Below are 15,830 nucleotides of genomic sequence, written 5' to 3' on the forward strand. Positions count from 1 at the left end.
CTTGGCACAAGTTGAGACCCTTTCCCCTTGTCCTGTTGCTAACTGCCTAAGAGAAAAGACTGATCACCATTTCACCACAACTTTTCAGGTAGTTTTTGAAAGTAAATCTCCCCTGAGCCTTTTTTTCTCCAACCTAAACACCCTCATCTCCCTCAGCTGCTCCTCATAGCACCCGTGCTCCATAGCCTTCACAACTCCATTACCATCTCTGGACACACTCCACAGCACCTCAATGTCATCCTTAGAGTGAGTGCCCCAGAACTGAACACAGGATTTGAGGTGTGACCTCACCACTGCTGAGTCCAGGGGGACAATCCCTGCCCTGGTCCCGCTGGCCACACAGTTGCTGATCCAGGCCAGGATGCCATTAGCCTTCTTGGCCACCTGGGCACAGCCTGGCTCATGTCCAGCTGCTGTCACCAGCACCCCCAGGTCCTTTTCCTGTGGGCAGCTTTCCAGCCACTCTGCCCCAGCCTGTGGCACTGCCTGGGGTTGTTGTGACCCAAGGGCAGGACCTGGCCCTGGGCTTGTTGAACCTCACAGCCTTGGCCTTGGCTGATTGATCCAGCCTGTCCAGATCCCTCTGCAGAGCCTTCCTGCCCTGCAGCAGATAAGCACCCCCAACCAACTTGGTGTTATCTGCAAACTGACTGAAGGTGCACTCAATCCCCTAATCCAGATCACCCATAAGGATTCAAACAGAACTGGCCCCAGTACTGAGCCCTGGGGAACAGCACTGGTGACCAGCCACGAGCTAGATCTAACTCCATCCACCACCACTCTCTGGCCTGGCCATACAGATGTTTTTTTTACCCAGTGAACTGTCCAAGCCATGAGCAGAAGTTTCTCCAGGAGAATGTTGTGGCAAAGTAGAAACATCCTCAGCCTTTTCCTCACTAAGGCTGTCACCTGGTCACAGAAGGGATCGGGTTGGTGAAGCAAGACCTGCATTTCACAAACTCTTGCTGGCTGGGGTTGATGCCCTGGTTTTCCTGTACACTAGTGATTGGACCTAAGGCCTGTTCAGGGTAGTCATGAAAAGTAACAATTTACTGTAGTTTTCCTGGATCAGTGAGGAGCATGAATCTTGAACTAGTCAAAGAGATTTTGCTTAAAAACACACATTAGAATTAATTTTGTCTCTTTGGTTCAGAAACTTGGGCTAGGATTGGAAGTCTGTGAAGCCATAACTCAATGTTTTCACTTTCTGCTTTTTCGCCCCTGACTTTTTCCTGAAGGAACAGGTAGACAATGCTGCTCTGTTAAAAATGTGCAAGAGGCCAGAGATCAAAATGCTACACAAACTGTCCCTGTTTTGCAGCACTGTTACTCAAGAAATAACCCAAATACTCACATTATTGGGTGTACTATGAGTTGAACATTCTGTGGTTGGTGGTTGTATCTCCTTCTGGTAGGTGAACCAATCTGGTTTACCAGGGGAAATTTGTATACTGTAAACTTTAAAATCTAGAAAAACAAATGGTTTCACAGAAATTACTTTTCAGAACTTAATAATATTCACAAATAGTACTAATATGTCTAAAGGCAGAAGGGACCAGTGGGGACGTCACCATGACACTGCCACAGGCATTCTGCTGTCAGGCATTCTGGGTGTCAGGGGCTGACGGTCCACAGTTTCTTATCTTAGTATGCATAGGCAGAAAATCTGCACTGTAATTATGCTGAAGCTGCAGCAGTGTCCAATATCATTATGGCTTCCCAAAAAGTGAGTCTGGAGCACGAATAGACCTTGTCTCAGGTCTGTCCTACAGAGGTCACTGCAAACCCACTTCTGAGACAACTGCAATGCTGGCTTGCAATATTATCACGCCAACACTGAATGCAGGTTGAAGTGTCTTTGTCTACCAACAGTATTTATTTACATCTCTTACCTCTTTGCATAGTGACAAAAAAAAGTCATGTAAAGACATTAGTAAACACTGTGTTTTGACTTAACGTCTTTGAGCTAGGAAAAAGAAGAGCTCAGGACTCCAGTGCATCCTGTTTTTTAAAGATGGACACTGAACTCTTAAGTTAAAATAAAACTTGCCGTCTTGGACTTCTGATTTTCTCCTACCTTAAGCTGATTTGCAATTTCACAGATGTCTGTGACATTGTCCGTATGATTTTTGGTGAAAGCTTTTTATTGTGTGTTAATATTGAAGATTGAGGAAATAAAGTTTTTCAAATTAGAAAAAAAAGCCAATTGCTCCTTTGAAAAACCAGTTTCAACATTTGGATTAAACCCCAGACTGCATTTAGGGAAAAGCTTTCTCAGATGCCAACCCTCAATTAACAGCAGTGTGATTATATTTAATAACAGGTTTATTTCTTGGATTACTGTTCAAATGTTTATCTGCAAGTGGTGAAAGAAGACATAGTAATTCTTTTCCCTGACACTTTTTTAGGAGCATTGTTTCCAAACCACTGAAATAAGCTTTAGGACAAAAGCCCAGTTCATACTTCTGTCTACATACTACATTAGTATTTTTAAAATTTATGCTAAAGGAGAACGTGCAGGCTCACAGCTGGATTAGGACCTCAAAGTGTTTGATTTCATGATTCGTGAACTGATAGAAGTTCCAGCTTTGGCTGTGGTGAGGTTCTACAGCCAGTGTTTGGAGTGATTATGTGTTCTGTGTTTTCCCATGGCATTAGTGCTTCTGCACCTGAAATGGGGCAACCCTGAATGTGCAGACAGACTGGGGAATGAGATGCTGGAAAGTAGTGCCACAGAAAGCGAGCTGGGGGTCCTGGTTGATGGCAAGTTGAACATGAGCCAGCAGTGCCCTGGCAGCCAGGAGAGCCAACCCTGTCCTGGGAGGCATCAGGCACAGCATTGCCAGCCTGGCAAGGGAGGGGATTGTCCTGCTCTGCTCTGCACTGGGGCAGCCTCACCTCCAGTGCTGGGGGCAGCTTTGGGTGCCACAATAGGGGAGAGATATAAAGCTGTTGGAGAGTTTCAAAGGAGGACTAGGAAGATGGTGAAGAGTCTGGAAGGGAAGCTAAGAGGAACAGTTGAGGTCACTTGACTTGTTCAGCCTGGAGGAGAGGAGACTGATGGGTGACCTCATTGCAGTCAAGTCCCTGTGAGGGGGAGAGGAGGCAATGGTTTTAAACTGAAAGAGGGTAGATTTGCTTGGATATAAAGATGTAATCTTTTACAGTGAGGATGGTGAGGCAATGGAACAGTTTGCTCAGAGAAGTTGTGAGTGCCCCATCGCTGGAAGCATCCAGGGTCAGGTTTCACACCCTAAACTAGTGAAGGATGTCCCTTCCATGGGCCATCATTACCTGTAAAGGTCCCTTCTAACCATAACCATGCTATGATTCCATATTTTGTATATAACAAATACCATAGAGGTTTTTTTAATTTGTTTTAGAATATGCAAAAAGCTCTGTATGTATCATGAAATGCAGAATATTGAAAAAGAATACTTGAATATAGACACTTTATAGTAACAAAAGGTGACTCAGGAGTCAGCTGTGCTTGAATATATCCACTAACTTTATGACTGTTACTTGAGCTATCAGCGCCCTTTGTTGGCAAAACAGTAAAAGAGTACAGTAGGAAACAGATTAATCTGAGCGTGAAACTACATTATAACAGCTGCTCTGTCTTGAGATGAATAATAAGAACCTAAAAAATCACCTAATGATCTTATTATGCCATGTAACAGAAATTATCATAGGACTTGTGATTATAACAGGCAATTAAAGACACAGGTGTCTGGGTTTTTCCCCCTGCTATTTATATTACTAATTAATTAGTTTAGCCTGAAATTTAAAGGATTCACCATGGAAGATTAATAGTTGGCCAACATCCAGAAACATCACCCAGAGCAGAAAGGAGAGTAAAATTACATTCAATTAAGACCTGAGGTGCTTGTGGTTTTTCAAAGCACAGGTTTTGAGGAGCTCCAGCAAGACCTGAGTAAAAAAGATATGATGCCAAGCTCTCAGTAAATAAGACCCAGTGCCTCATTCTCATGTTTGGGTGACCTTTTGTTACTCTCTCTCTTTTACAATATATCAGGGCCTGTAGGACAGTCCTGGCTGGGCAAATATATTCCATAGAATGAGGCACCCAAAACAGTATAAATATACCTGGCACAGGTGAGAAGCTGACTGAAGAGGGAGTCGGCAGCTTTCCCTCTCCCAGACACCGTAACATCAAAGCCAAGAAGCACCTGTGAATGTATTAACGGTGCAGCAAGGGACGTTAATTAGCATCTACTTTAGAGATTAAGATTTCATTTATGCCAATACACAAAGGCATATGCTCTGACAAACTATTAGTTTGAGGAAAGCCCTTCTGCCTATCCCTGCTTTCTAGCCAGACAGCATTTCTTTTTGTATTTTCCTCCCTTCCTCGTGTCTCTACCTTGTGAGGTATCAAAACCCATGCCTGCAGTCCAGCTAAACAATTAAACTTGTTTAATTTCAAATATTTTTATCTTTTTCTGTTTAAATCAAACCAAGTCAAGTCTTTGAAATGCTCCCCTGTAACAGTAACATGCAGTGCTGTGAAAATTCCAGAAAAAAAAAGGATTTGAGCAACGCAACAAAAATGTTCATAAGTATTGACAGTCATTACTAGCATCCAATATTGTTTTATTTTAATGGGTATAGGCTTTCATTAGACATTGATATGATCACTTTTGATTGTAATCTTGAGTTTACATATGTGCCTATATGTGTACATATATTCTTTCTAGAGATACAATATCTCTTAAAAAAGATAGCTGATGCCAAAGCTCTTGGATGCCAAGAAGAAAGAAAACAATCACACAATGTATTCTAAAGATTGTTTATATTTAATTTTCCTGTTTCTCTGTGGTCAGGTTTTTCCACAGTTTATGTATCCCCATGCTATGCAACATTTTATGTTGTCAGATTTGTCATAAAAAAAAGAAACCAAACATATTAGCACATATGACACTTTGCCACTGGCAACAACAAGCAGTCTGACTTCAGCTTCACAAGAAATAATTTATAATGTTTCTGAAAGTCAGGACTGTGTCTTCATTACAGGTGTAATCAGGAAGCTAGAAAAGGAAAGGAAGGAGATCTCATTAAGCATCACAGCACTGCTCTGGAAACCTTGGCAGATTTTTCTCCTACAGCTAAAGCTCACTGGATTTGTTGTCTAATCCTTATATTGTAGAATTTTACAAGAGATTTTTTCAAGTCAACTCCATTTAAATCCATGAATGCCAGAGATTTTTGTGGAATTGCAAATCCTTTCAGTTACAGAGCACAGAAAATTAGTAACTTGCTTTGAATTAAGAGATTTTAAAAGGGAGCTTTAAGTATCCTTACAGAATAAATTAAGAACATAAAAAAGTAACATTTTGGGAGGTAAGGATATGTTTTTAGCAATGTGGAGGAAATAGATATAAATGTACCTAAATCACTTACGCTTATGGATTTGTACTGTCAGGCTCATGGACGTTAGTGAATTGCATAGGCATATCATAGAGTTTTGTGTATTATAAGAAATAATAATTAAAAAGCAGCTTATTAATAAATTTAGGTGCACTTGTGGATTTTTGGTCGTTTCTGAGACACATCATACCCCCAGAAAGAGTGGAACATGTGACTTGGTTTTACTCTTTTCTGTTTAGGGTCCTTTAAACAAGAGCAAAATAGCATAATAGGGAATAAGCAATGGTTATAAGGTTTTTGGTTATAAGGTTTGCACTGTAGCCTATTGCAGCTTAGAATAACAAACTCTAATGGAATTAAGTAAAGATTGTAGTATTATATAGGTAATCATGGCTGTTTTCATATCCATTCTACAAATGGATAAAAGGAGAGAGGTTGTTAGTATTGCTTTACATAAATTCAAGGCAAGATGCAGGAGATGAGTTTCCAATCCACTATACCTCTATAGTTCCTAAACTCATGGAGCTAATTAAATATGAAGATATGTTGATACAGTTATATGAACTAGGCTGGGAATATGAGTGAGTACTATTGTAAGAACAAAGTCAGGAAAGTCAGTATTTTGACACTTGGCTAGCATATACACAACTTTCTTACATATGTCTAAACACAAACTTTTGAGAATCCTGTGTGACCAGCCATTTATCTGCACTTTGATTTAACTTCAGTAGAGGCTATATAAGTCCTTTGTAACTCCAAGCAGAGAAGTACAGTTTTAGGAAGCATATTCAATGGTGCAGAAGCAGAAAACATAAGAAACAAATTCTAACAGTGAAATATATGATCCTAGGAAAAAGTTAGATTTCTATCAGAAAGAATTGAACAACTAAAAATTGAACAAAAAATAATACCATCAAATTATTCATGTTATTTTTAAATTGCACATATTCCCATAATGGACATATACTAAACAATGAAAAGAAAGGAGTATGGGTGATTTTCTTAAAGTCATAGAAGAGAGTACAAAGTCAAGACACTTTTTACTTGGGCTTCATGGAGACAACGATTGCCTCTTTCCAAGTAATGGGCTTCCCGTGGCAATACTATGCATACAAGACCATAGGTTCATCTGTGTGCCTCACCCAGATCCTTTCCTAAATTGCACGTCATCTCTGGGAAGAGGCACACTGACTACTGGAGACAGCCATGTTTGGGGAGAATTGTTCAAAATCTGATTGATCAAGGATCTACTCTTTAGCGTGTTTTCCACCAGTATTTTCTGAACTAAGTTGGTTCTTGGGTAGAAGTCCAAAGGTACTATAATGCAGAAAGCTACCTACACATGTCAGTATTTATTACAGGGAATGAAGTAAAATTTAACATTAAAACCCAGTCACAGAAACAAGAGTAGGAGAAAAGATGCGGTGGTATGTGCATACCACTGAAGTGATTAATAAAATGCTTACTCTCCCAGGCAAGAAAAGTGAGTTTCAACATTGTACTTATCTGCCCTTCAATCTAAAATTGCTGGGGCCTACAAAAGAAATCATTATTAATATCAGAAGATCTTACGGTAGGATAAACAGTAATTCTACTTTATCACAACATTTTCTTCTAAGGTTTCTAAATGGACTGTGGGAAATTTCCTTCTTTTTTTCTTACTTTTCCCTCAGTTAGCTTCCTATCTATAATGCTAGTTCTAGCAGTATCATTCATCAGTAGGTATTAGGGAATGGATGTCATACTAGCCTAAAATCCCTTATTGTCTCTGAATGGAAATTGGACATGTCTGGTTTAGTATACTTTGGTCCACATTAAACTCAATTTGACTTCAAATTTGGTTCAGGCATGAAGACAGAGATTCCCAATCAAATGTAGTGCCTCTGTTCTCTTCACCTATTTGTTGATATATGTGATATTCCCACTTTGTGACCTTAACCCCAGCGTATGAAATATCTAGAAAAAGTGCCAGTTAAGTATTAATACATGACTATCCTAGCTAAACTCCACTGCTGATGTCTCTTCACTGTTTAATTTTTATGAGAGTTGGAAAACTTATTCTACGCCTCAGTCTCAGTTCCACCTTCTTCAGGTGCATTGTAGGAATGTAGAACTCCCTTGCAATTAATTTTCATCTAATAATTTAATTTTCTGACCTTAAAGGTACATGGTATCATCACATACTGTTATAGATAGTAACTGCATTCTTCTGCAACAGTTCTGCATGTGTGTTCATACCATAGAAAACTAGGCTACAGTTTAAGTAAATGAATCCTTCTTAGCAGCACCAGCTTTGTCTATATATGAATGCTGGAGAAACAAACTCAATTTCAGGAGGTAAGTAAAATGTATATTTTTTTTCATATTTATTCCATAGACAGCTTTCTCTCCACCTGCTGGCTTACATTTAAGAGTGTGAATGGAACAAGCTTTATACATCAATTCACAGCGCAGGGTGAGTTGCTGGAGCTGCAGGGAGAGGAACTGATTTGTTAGAAGGGTATCTAGATGCTGTTAGGAGCTTTGGAGATCTTAGCAATATACTCTTCATAGTGTTAGTTTCTTGCAATGTGAAGGAAAAATATATTGTCTCATCTCCTGTGCAGCAAGTAAAACCCACTCCAAAAGTAATATTTGTGAAATCTGCATATAGAAATGGGAAACTGAATTATGCAGAAAAAAGCTCTGTGGCCATGCTGCCTCATCATGGTATCAGACAGCCCTCTGCGATCGCCTGTGAGAAGCAGGTAAATGCAACCTGTGACCTGTGACTGGAAATATGAAGAAAAAGGATCAGACCCCAGAACCTAAGCCCATAATACCTATTTTTTTCTACTTAACAGAAAAAGGTGTCGGCCCTGAGAAGCTGGTCCATGGATGATGAGAAACAGCTCCCTTGCAGAGTTCCTTCTTGCCAGGCAGTCAGTTCAAGCTAAGATGGGAGTGGTGTAAGGCTTGCTTTTGCAGCTAAACCCAACTCAGTAAGATTTTAATATATTGGTGTCAGTAAAAGATTTTTGTTATGCATTATATTATTCAAGATAGAATTCAGTGACTACTTTTTTTTTTCTCATATCACCTTAACTACCAAAAATATTGTGCTCATTTACACAGCAACTATGAAACTAGAACCAATATGAAATGGAAGATCTGAGGTAAAATAAAGAATTAAACCAAAATTGTTTGTTTGCCAAGATTTTTTTTCTGTTGCCACAAAAAAAATCCTGAAAATGCTTCAGCATATCTGTTTGCATCTGAGAAGTGAATGTTCAAACTTGGGTTTGTTCAAGTCAGTATGTCTGAGGCATCAAGAGACATGCCCTCCTAATTCTATTAGTGTTCTCTAACCAAATATCATTGTATTCTAGGTACTCCTGAGATTCTCTTTGTTTTCAAAGGGATCTCCTCCTCCAATTAAACTGACTGCCACAATATTGAAGGTGTTTGGGTGAAATGTTTCTCCAGTTTTGCTACAGAAAGGCAAGAAAATTAACTTATCTTACAATCCTACTACCTATTTTTTTTCCTAAAAGCTCAGTTCTGCTGCTACCAGTACACAGAAGAAAGAGATAAGAAAAATTAAACCAGCTATATCTGCGTGTCATCACATTCCTTGTTGTCTATTCCCTCTGTTACAATGGTTTTCCTCTGGACCCTGAAGGAAATAATTTATCTTTCCATAAATTAAACTCCAATGCCAAGAGAGTTATTCCCTTCCTCAAAAAGGTCTCCAAAAATACCAGTAAAGAAAATAAACAATCTTATCTTCATAATTTCTTTCTCCCCATTAAATGAGCTCTTTTCAGAACCTTTAGCCACTGACCATCTCCTGTCAGGGTTCACCCTTTCCTGGGACAAAGGAGACAAGGATTTATATGATCACATGTCTTTTCCTGAATACCTGGGAGTAACACTCTAGGACAACAAACCCAATGGCATAATTTATTCAGAAGCAGGCTAGGAAGAGACTTTGATGGGCACTGTCTTATTCCAACAAACTTTGGGACAGCAAAAAAGAAGAAAAAAGGCACATTTTTTTCTAAAAGAAAAAATGTTTTGAAAAATGCTTCTGTGTTTGACAGTTTGTAGACTAAAGACTTAATTTAAAGGTTCACTGCACTCTCATATAGCATGTAACTATACATTTTCTTGAGCAGTAACTAAAAGATTTTACTGAACTTAGAAAATATAATTGGGACAGAAGCAACAAATATCAATTTTTACCCTCAGGTCTTGGATGGTTTGTAGAATAAGTTCACAGATACTACTGTAGATTCAGACACATTTATTGAACTTTTTGGAATCCACTAGCTCCATTAGGTACATGCTTTTTGATAGAGGGGATAAAATTTGCAACAGAGAAAATATGAAATAGTATTTTTCTGAAGGACTACAGCATAACCTTTTTACAATCTGGATGTGTGGTTTATGTGAGGAATGAATATGGGTTCATACTGATGGGTATGGATATGCAATGGTGTATGACAGGTATGAGCAGGCAGTAGTGTTACCCACTAAGAAAACTTTGGATGCACTAACTTTTATACGTTTATTAGTCTTACCTGGCTTATTTTACATAAACTTTGCTTGCTATTTCAGCATATCCAAAATTAAAGATTATCTTCAGATGTGAGTTGCAGTGTCTAATGTTAACTTTGTTGAGGTCTTGAGTGTCCTCCTTACTTCAAGCTCAGGACTTCTCAGCAGGCTTCTCCCATGACAACAAAAACTCATATCCTGTGTGTAAAGGACGCCTTTACCTTGTGTTTTAGACCATGTGTTTCTCAAGGTGATACATTGATAAGACCCATCACTTCATTTCTGTGGAAGAACTGGGGCAATTTACTTCCCATACATGGAAATAACTCAATAAAGCAAATGGATTTTTTTAATGGCAGTTAGATTTGTTTTCTGATATTGTTAGGGTTTAGTGAAAGCAATTTATTTAAAGCAAACTCACCATTTATTTGATAGGTTTGAATTACAATGAACACTTTGACAATATATGCCTTTTTTTGTTGTATTACTCATTTTCAGTGTGAGTCTTCCACTATCATTACCATGGCTACAATGGGGATAATCCTTAAACTTTTTAGTGATGACTTCCAATTAAAGGATAAATGCAGAGAAAATACTGCCATATAGTATCAGTAGAGAGACAGTAAACAAAAATCTCATTAAGCTCACAAGTAAATTCTGTGCTTTCATGTGGAAAAGACCCCTTCAGTTATCAGTTCTTTTAATATAATTTTTAAAGTGAGACACAGCTTACAACTGTTTCTGTTTTAAATGTGCTATGAATAGCATATTTATTTACAAGTGTCTCTATACCTAGGGGTCCATACACTTAAAAAAAAAGCAAAGCAATGAAACCTTAAAAGAAAGATTGAAGCCTCAATATCTCTGCTACGTTTTCTGTGTATGTAAAGAACACAATATTGACTTCTTACTAACTTCCCAGTCACATTAATTGGATGTAATATGAATGAATTATAAAGGACCTTTAGCTCAGAAGAGTTTATTCAGCTAAGGATCGAGGCTGACCTTGAGGAGCCCAGTGACGTGGACATAGCAAGACACACATCCTCTCTTCAACTGTCCTAGCAGCTCTTGCAGCACAACAGGGATACAGGCTCCCCTTCTCCTTGGAAGAAGCAATTAGGGCTGCCACAGTGTCATTCCCATTCCTGGAGAACTGTGATTAACAAATTTTTCAAGTGCTGGGCTGGCCATGCTTGGCAAGAAAGGCCCAAACTTGCTGCACTCTTGAATTACCAGCACATGCCAGTAAGCTCCCTTCTTTGGACACTGCCCTGCAGATAGGGTGCCCTGCCATGAAGTCTGCATGCTCATGCTGGTAGAGTGATAGGGCAATCTGCTACTCTCTGAGCCTGCCTTTTCAGCTGCTTCATTCACCTCCACCTTCAGCTCATTTACACTCTCAATTCCCCAATTACAGCAGAGGGGAATAAAACTGACCCAAACGGAAAGAATCAACATGTTCCAATTGCTGGGCCATATCCTACATGTGTAGGAGTCTTCTCCACAGCAATGGGTGCTCTTCACAGCATTTACCTCTCGGCTGCAACTGTTTCTGCAAGAGCTGATCATTAGCCTGGGGCCACAGTATCCCTGTGCTTTCTCTCTGAGCGGATGGAGGCACCATATCTGCCCAAATGTTTTATTTCCAACTTTATTTCCAACTTTATTTATTTTATTTCCAACTTATTTCCAACTTTGTCTCGTTGCTAGTTCTGCGGTGTTTCCTAGCCAGATCTCCTTTTAATTGAGAAAGGCTCCTGCATGCATATCACAGTTTTCTATGCCTGATTGAAAGTGCCACCAGGCATTAAGCCCTTTCATCCTCTTTCCCACTCTCAAGGACCTGTTCCCCTTGTTTACCGGCTACCCTGCCCTACCATTACGTTTTCTCGTAAGCTCCCCACAGACAGGTCCCATCCAGGCCCTTACAGCCTCCGTGCAATCCCCCACGCAGACCCCATAAAGCCCGCGTACAGCCGCCAGGCTACTCTCCAGGTAGCCTGCAGCCCCTAGAGCTTCTTAACATCCCAGCTTCAGCACTGGTGCAGCCCCGCAGCTCCCGTTACACACAGACACAAAAGCGCTCCCGCCTCCCCTGCTGCAGACACCTCCGGCACCGGGGCACCCCTCCGTGCCCCCATCCCCTCCAGCGCCTCTGCAGCCCCAGCCAGCCCCCCTCCCCCGCGGCCTCTCCCAGCCCCTACAGGGCCACCCCACCAAGCTGCCCTCCGCCGCCTGCGCGACCCCCGGGTCCCCCCGTACCCCACTTGTCCCCGCGGAGCAGGGGGCGCGGCTCCCCCCGCGCGGCGGAGCAGGCGCGGCTCGGCGGGGACAGCGCGGGCCGCGGGAAGGGTTAACGGCGGGGCGGCGGGCACATGACAGCGGGGCACGGGCGGCCGCGCTCGGCGGGAGCTGCGCTGCCGGCGGGGCAGGCGGGAGGTGAGTGCCCCGAGCCCCGCGGCGGCTCCGCGCCCCGCCGCGCCTGCCCGCGCCCGGGGGCGTGCGGCGCGCCCCGGCCCCTCCGCCGCCCCGCTCGCCGGAGCTGCCCCCAGCCCCGCGCCGCCGGCCCCGGCGGGGAGACGGTGAGTCGGCGGCTCACGGCCTCCGTGTCAGCGCGGGGAGGGCGGAGGAGAAGGGAAAGCAAAACAAACGATCTTGTGGTGCCGTCAGTTCGCGGTTACTCACCTCGCCGGCCGGTCCGCCGCCGAGATGGGGACGCGGCGCTGTCTGGAAGGACGGGACAGACGCACGCCTGGCAGATTTGTCATCCCGCCCGTGAATAACCGGAGATAGGTACCCGCGGAGGGAGGCTGCGGAACGGCGCGGGCGGGAAGCCGGGAGCGGCCGGGGGTGCCGGCCGGAGTGATGTGCATCCCGCGGGGCTACCCCGCCGAGGCTCGTGGCTCTGATGCCGGGCAGTGTCCCGCCCGGGACTTCCTCTCATCCAAAGACTGTCCCCGCGCGCAGGAGACCAGACGTGTCGTGCTTGGTGAGGTGACAGCTCTGTTCATCTGCCGGCCTGTATGTTACTAGCAAGTCCAGCCGCTTAAACTTAAAGACTCGAAATTCATGGCTTTTAGCTGTCTCGTCCTCTCTTGTTCTCTTTTGGGCCGCGGTTGAAGCTGCTGGTGCTTTGGCTTCGAGGTCTGTGGGGTGAGCGGTGATTGTGATAACGGGGGCTGTAGTTGTCCCCCGGGCCATGAGCCGGGCAGCGTATGGTGGCCTCCTGCACTTCGGCACGAGAGGTGGTCAGAGCTGGGCAACAAGGCAGGGCAGGTGTCCGTGGCTCCGTGCCTGTGCCTCCGCATGGCTGTCGGCTCACATGGGGACACTGTTGGTGCTTTCCTATGTCTTGCATGGGCTGAAGATCTCACCATTGCTTACCCTGCAGCATTAGCAATTGTGCCTGCACTCCTGGAAAGTCCTGCAGGACTGGAAAGTCCAAAGCCATTATAGGCGAAGTGAACCAGGGCAGCGTTGAGAGTAAAAGGTGCACAAATCAGGGTTTGCAGGAACCTTTGTTTGCTGTGAGGTGAGGATGCTGTGGCAATTGATGGAATGTCAGAAAAGTGTGTCTCAGACTCAGGTACTCAGTGCTGCCAGATTTGTATTGGGTTTTTCAAGCATATTGTCTGAAGTTTGTAGCTAACCCTAATGAGAATAACTTTGCTCCTAGAAAGCTCATGCTGTTGGTTTGGAGCAACCAGTTGCAGTAGCACAGCTCTGATACTTAAGGTCCTGACAGAGAGGAGGCTTAGGAGGTCTAAATTAACATATTTCTCTGGCAGAATGGTAGAAATGGTAACTACACTAGGATATACATCATCCTGTCCTCTGATAATGGCTGCCCTTTTGATGGCAGTTGCAGCAGTATCAATGACTGTGCTCTGCTCTGTGTTTGTACAGTCCCTCGCACAAAGGCATTCCTTTCTGTGACTAATCTTCCTAGGAATTATAGTGATGCAAGTAATAAGTAATTAGTAGATTTCATTATACTAGCACTGAGAAACTCAATCATGTTTGTGGGCTGGTTGCCTTGAGTGCTGGGGAAGACCTCCTTTAGCTATCATTTGTCTTGCTTGTTCATGCTATATCAAGAGAGCATTCTGATGATGCTTGAGAACTAAAAACTTTCAGATTGTGTGACCTTTTCTAGTTTTCCTTGGCTGATGACCTGGGCCTCAGAAAAATGTGATATTATCATACTGCAGTTTGGAATGAAGCCCCCTGTGGTAGTTCAAGAATACAACTGTCAAGAAATTGATACAAATTACCAAAACAGTGGATGCTAATATGATGTATTTATTATTCTCAGTAGCTCATGAGACCTGAGATGCTGGCAGATATGGAGGGTGGGGAAGAGATTCTATATAAATTGGGAGAAAAGCTTATTTTTTAGCTTCAGTTTTGAGAGCACATTGTCCTCCTTTATTGCAGTAGGGATTCTTAATGTACCAATTGTTCCAAGCCCAATTTCAAGCTCTCGGTTATTATTTCTTTCCTAGTTAAATCTCTGTGTGGTTTTCCTATCCAAGGAGTATTTATTACCACGCTCTGGTCTGTGAACTAAAGCCAGATAACTGTACAAAAACTGTAACACTTCCTATGCCTGTGTGCTCTATTTAGAAAGTGCATGGTGGCTTACACCTATATTAGGGTGTGTCCTTCTCACAAGCAGTTGTGAGACACAAAAACCTCAGGAGTGGGCGAGGCTGAGATGAACCATCCCTACAGCTTTGGGTGCCTATTCCTTCCCCCTCTCCATCACAGTCCTGTCCACCTAGACTGGCTCATCAGAGGTGTGATGTCAGTACTTCCGAGTATTTCACTGTGGTGCCACTAAGAGGTGATGCTTCAAATACCATAGCTATGCAAGGACAGAAGAACTGACAGGGGAGAGGAAAGCTTAAAGGGTAGGTAGATACTTTGGCTGGCCATGTGGTTGCTCAGCCCTGGTAGGAAGTAAATTCTTTCCTGGAATTGCATCAAGAAAGTTGTGGAGGGGAACGTGGTGAGAGGCTTGGCTGTCCATCATCATGTTTGGGATGAGGGAAGACACTCAGAGTCTTGGAATGCACAGTCCCAGAGAAGGGGTTTATAGTTCATGTTTGCTTTCTGGGGTGTCTTGTAGCTGTTGTAGAGGTGAGACATCTCCAGAGGAAGAACAGGAAGGAGGGACTGTTCAGTGCCTTGTCTTCCTTGGGATAGTGCTTGCTACCCTTTGTGCAGAGTGCCAGTGTCTGTTAGCTCTTTTTTGTGAAAGCATCTCCTGAGCTGGATTTATTACAATTCCTTAAACTGATCTCTGCAGTGGAGTAATTTAGCTTTTGATGAAATTGAAAAGTATTTAGCTTCCCTTTCAGTCGGTGAAGCAATAAGCCAACTCTGATTACTTTTCAAAACTGCACTGTAAAAGCATACAATATAGCATACTGGGGTACAGACAGATTTGTGAATTGTTCTTTTGTTTTCCTTTCTGAAGAATGTTTGGATTTTCCAAGGCTTCCATTCAGCTTGAATTTAAATTTTATTACAGGGCTTTCTGAAAGTGAATTTATGAATCATTGCTATGGATTTTGAGTACTTATGTTGTCATAATGTTATTGATGCAGAGTTATAGAGCTTTGAGTAATGTCAACTTAGAAAAAAAGAGACTTTAAAAGCTGGGGACATAAGTATTCTTTTGACACCTCTTGGAGCGCAAAAAGGTCATTTCAGTATCTTACTGATGGACAGAAATATTTCATTAAAAGATGGAAAGTGCTTCTGTTCCTTACAACAAAAGAATTTGTCAGCACAGCCATTCAGTTTCATGATATTATTCTTTTCTGGGTTTTTTGTTTGTCTATTTGGGGGATTTTTGTGTGTTTTAACTTACTACATTGAGGTTCAGCTCTGCT

General features: G+C 42.5%; 1 protein-coding gene and 1 long non-coding RNA gene across 2 annotated transcripts in view; one reads left to right on the top strand and one right to left on the bottom strand.

Annotated features, from left to right (window-relative positions):
• Window positions 1-12,848, bottom strand: part of LOC146424833 (uncharacterized) — a 33,303-nt gene extending 20,455 nt beyond the window's left edge. The window contains exon 1 of the long non-coding RNA XR_014846970.1: window positions 12,616-12,848. This is a non-coding gene — a long non-coding RNA (uncharacterized LOC146424833). The remainder of the gene's footprint in view (window positions 1-12,615) is intronic.
• The window catches only part of GLIS3 (GLIS family zinc finger 3), a 160,502-nt gene continuing 157,142 nt past the window's right edge, over window positions 12,471-15,830 (top strand). The window contains exon 1 of the mRNA XM_085043118.1: window positions 12,471-12,512. The gene's annotated coding sequence lies outside the window, so the exon portion shown is untranslated. The remainder of the gene's footprint in view (window positions 12,513-15,830) is intronic.

Source organism: Lichenostomus cassidix, chromosome Z (genome assembly GCF_008360975.1).
Source record: "Lichenostomus cassidix isolate B80296 chromosome Z, HeHo_3.0, whole genome shotgun sequence".
Lineage (NCBI taxonomy): Eukaryota > Metazoa > Chordata > Aves > Passeriformes > Meliphagidae > Lichenostomus > Lichenostomus cassidix.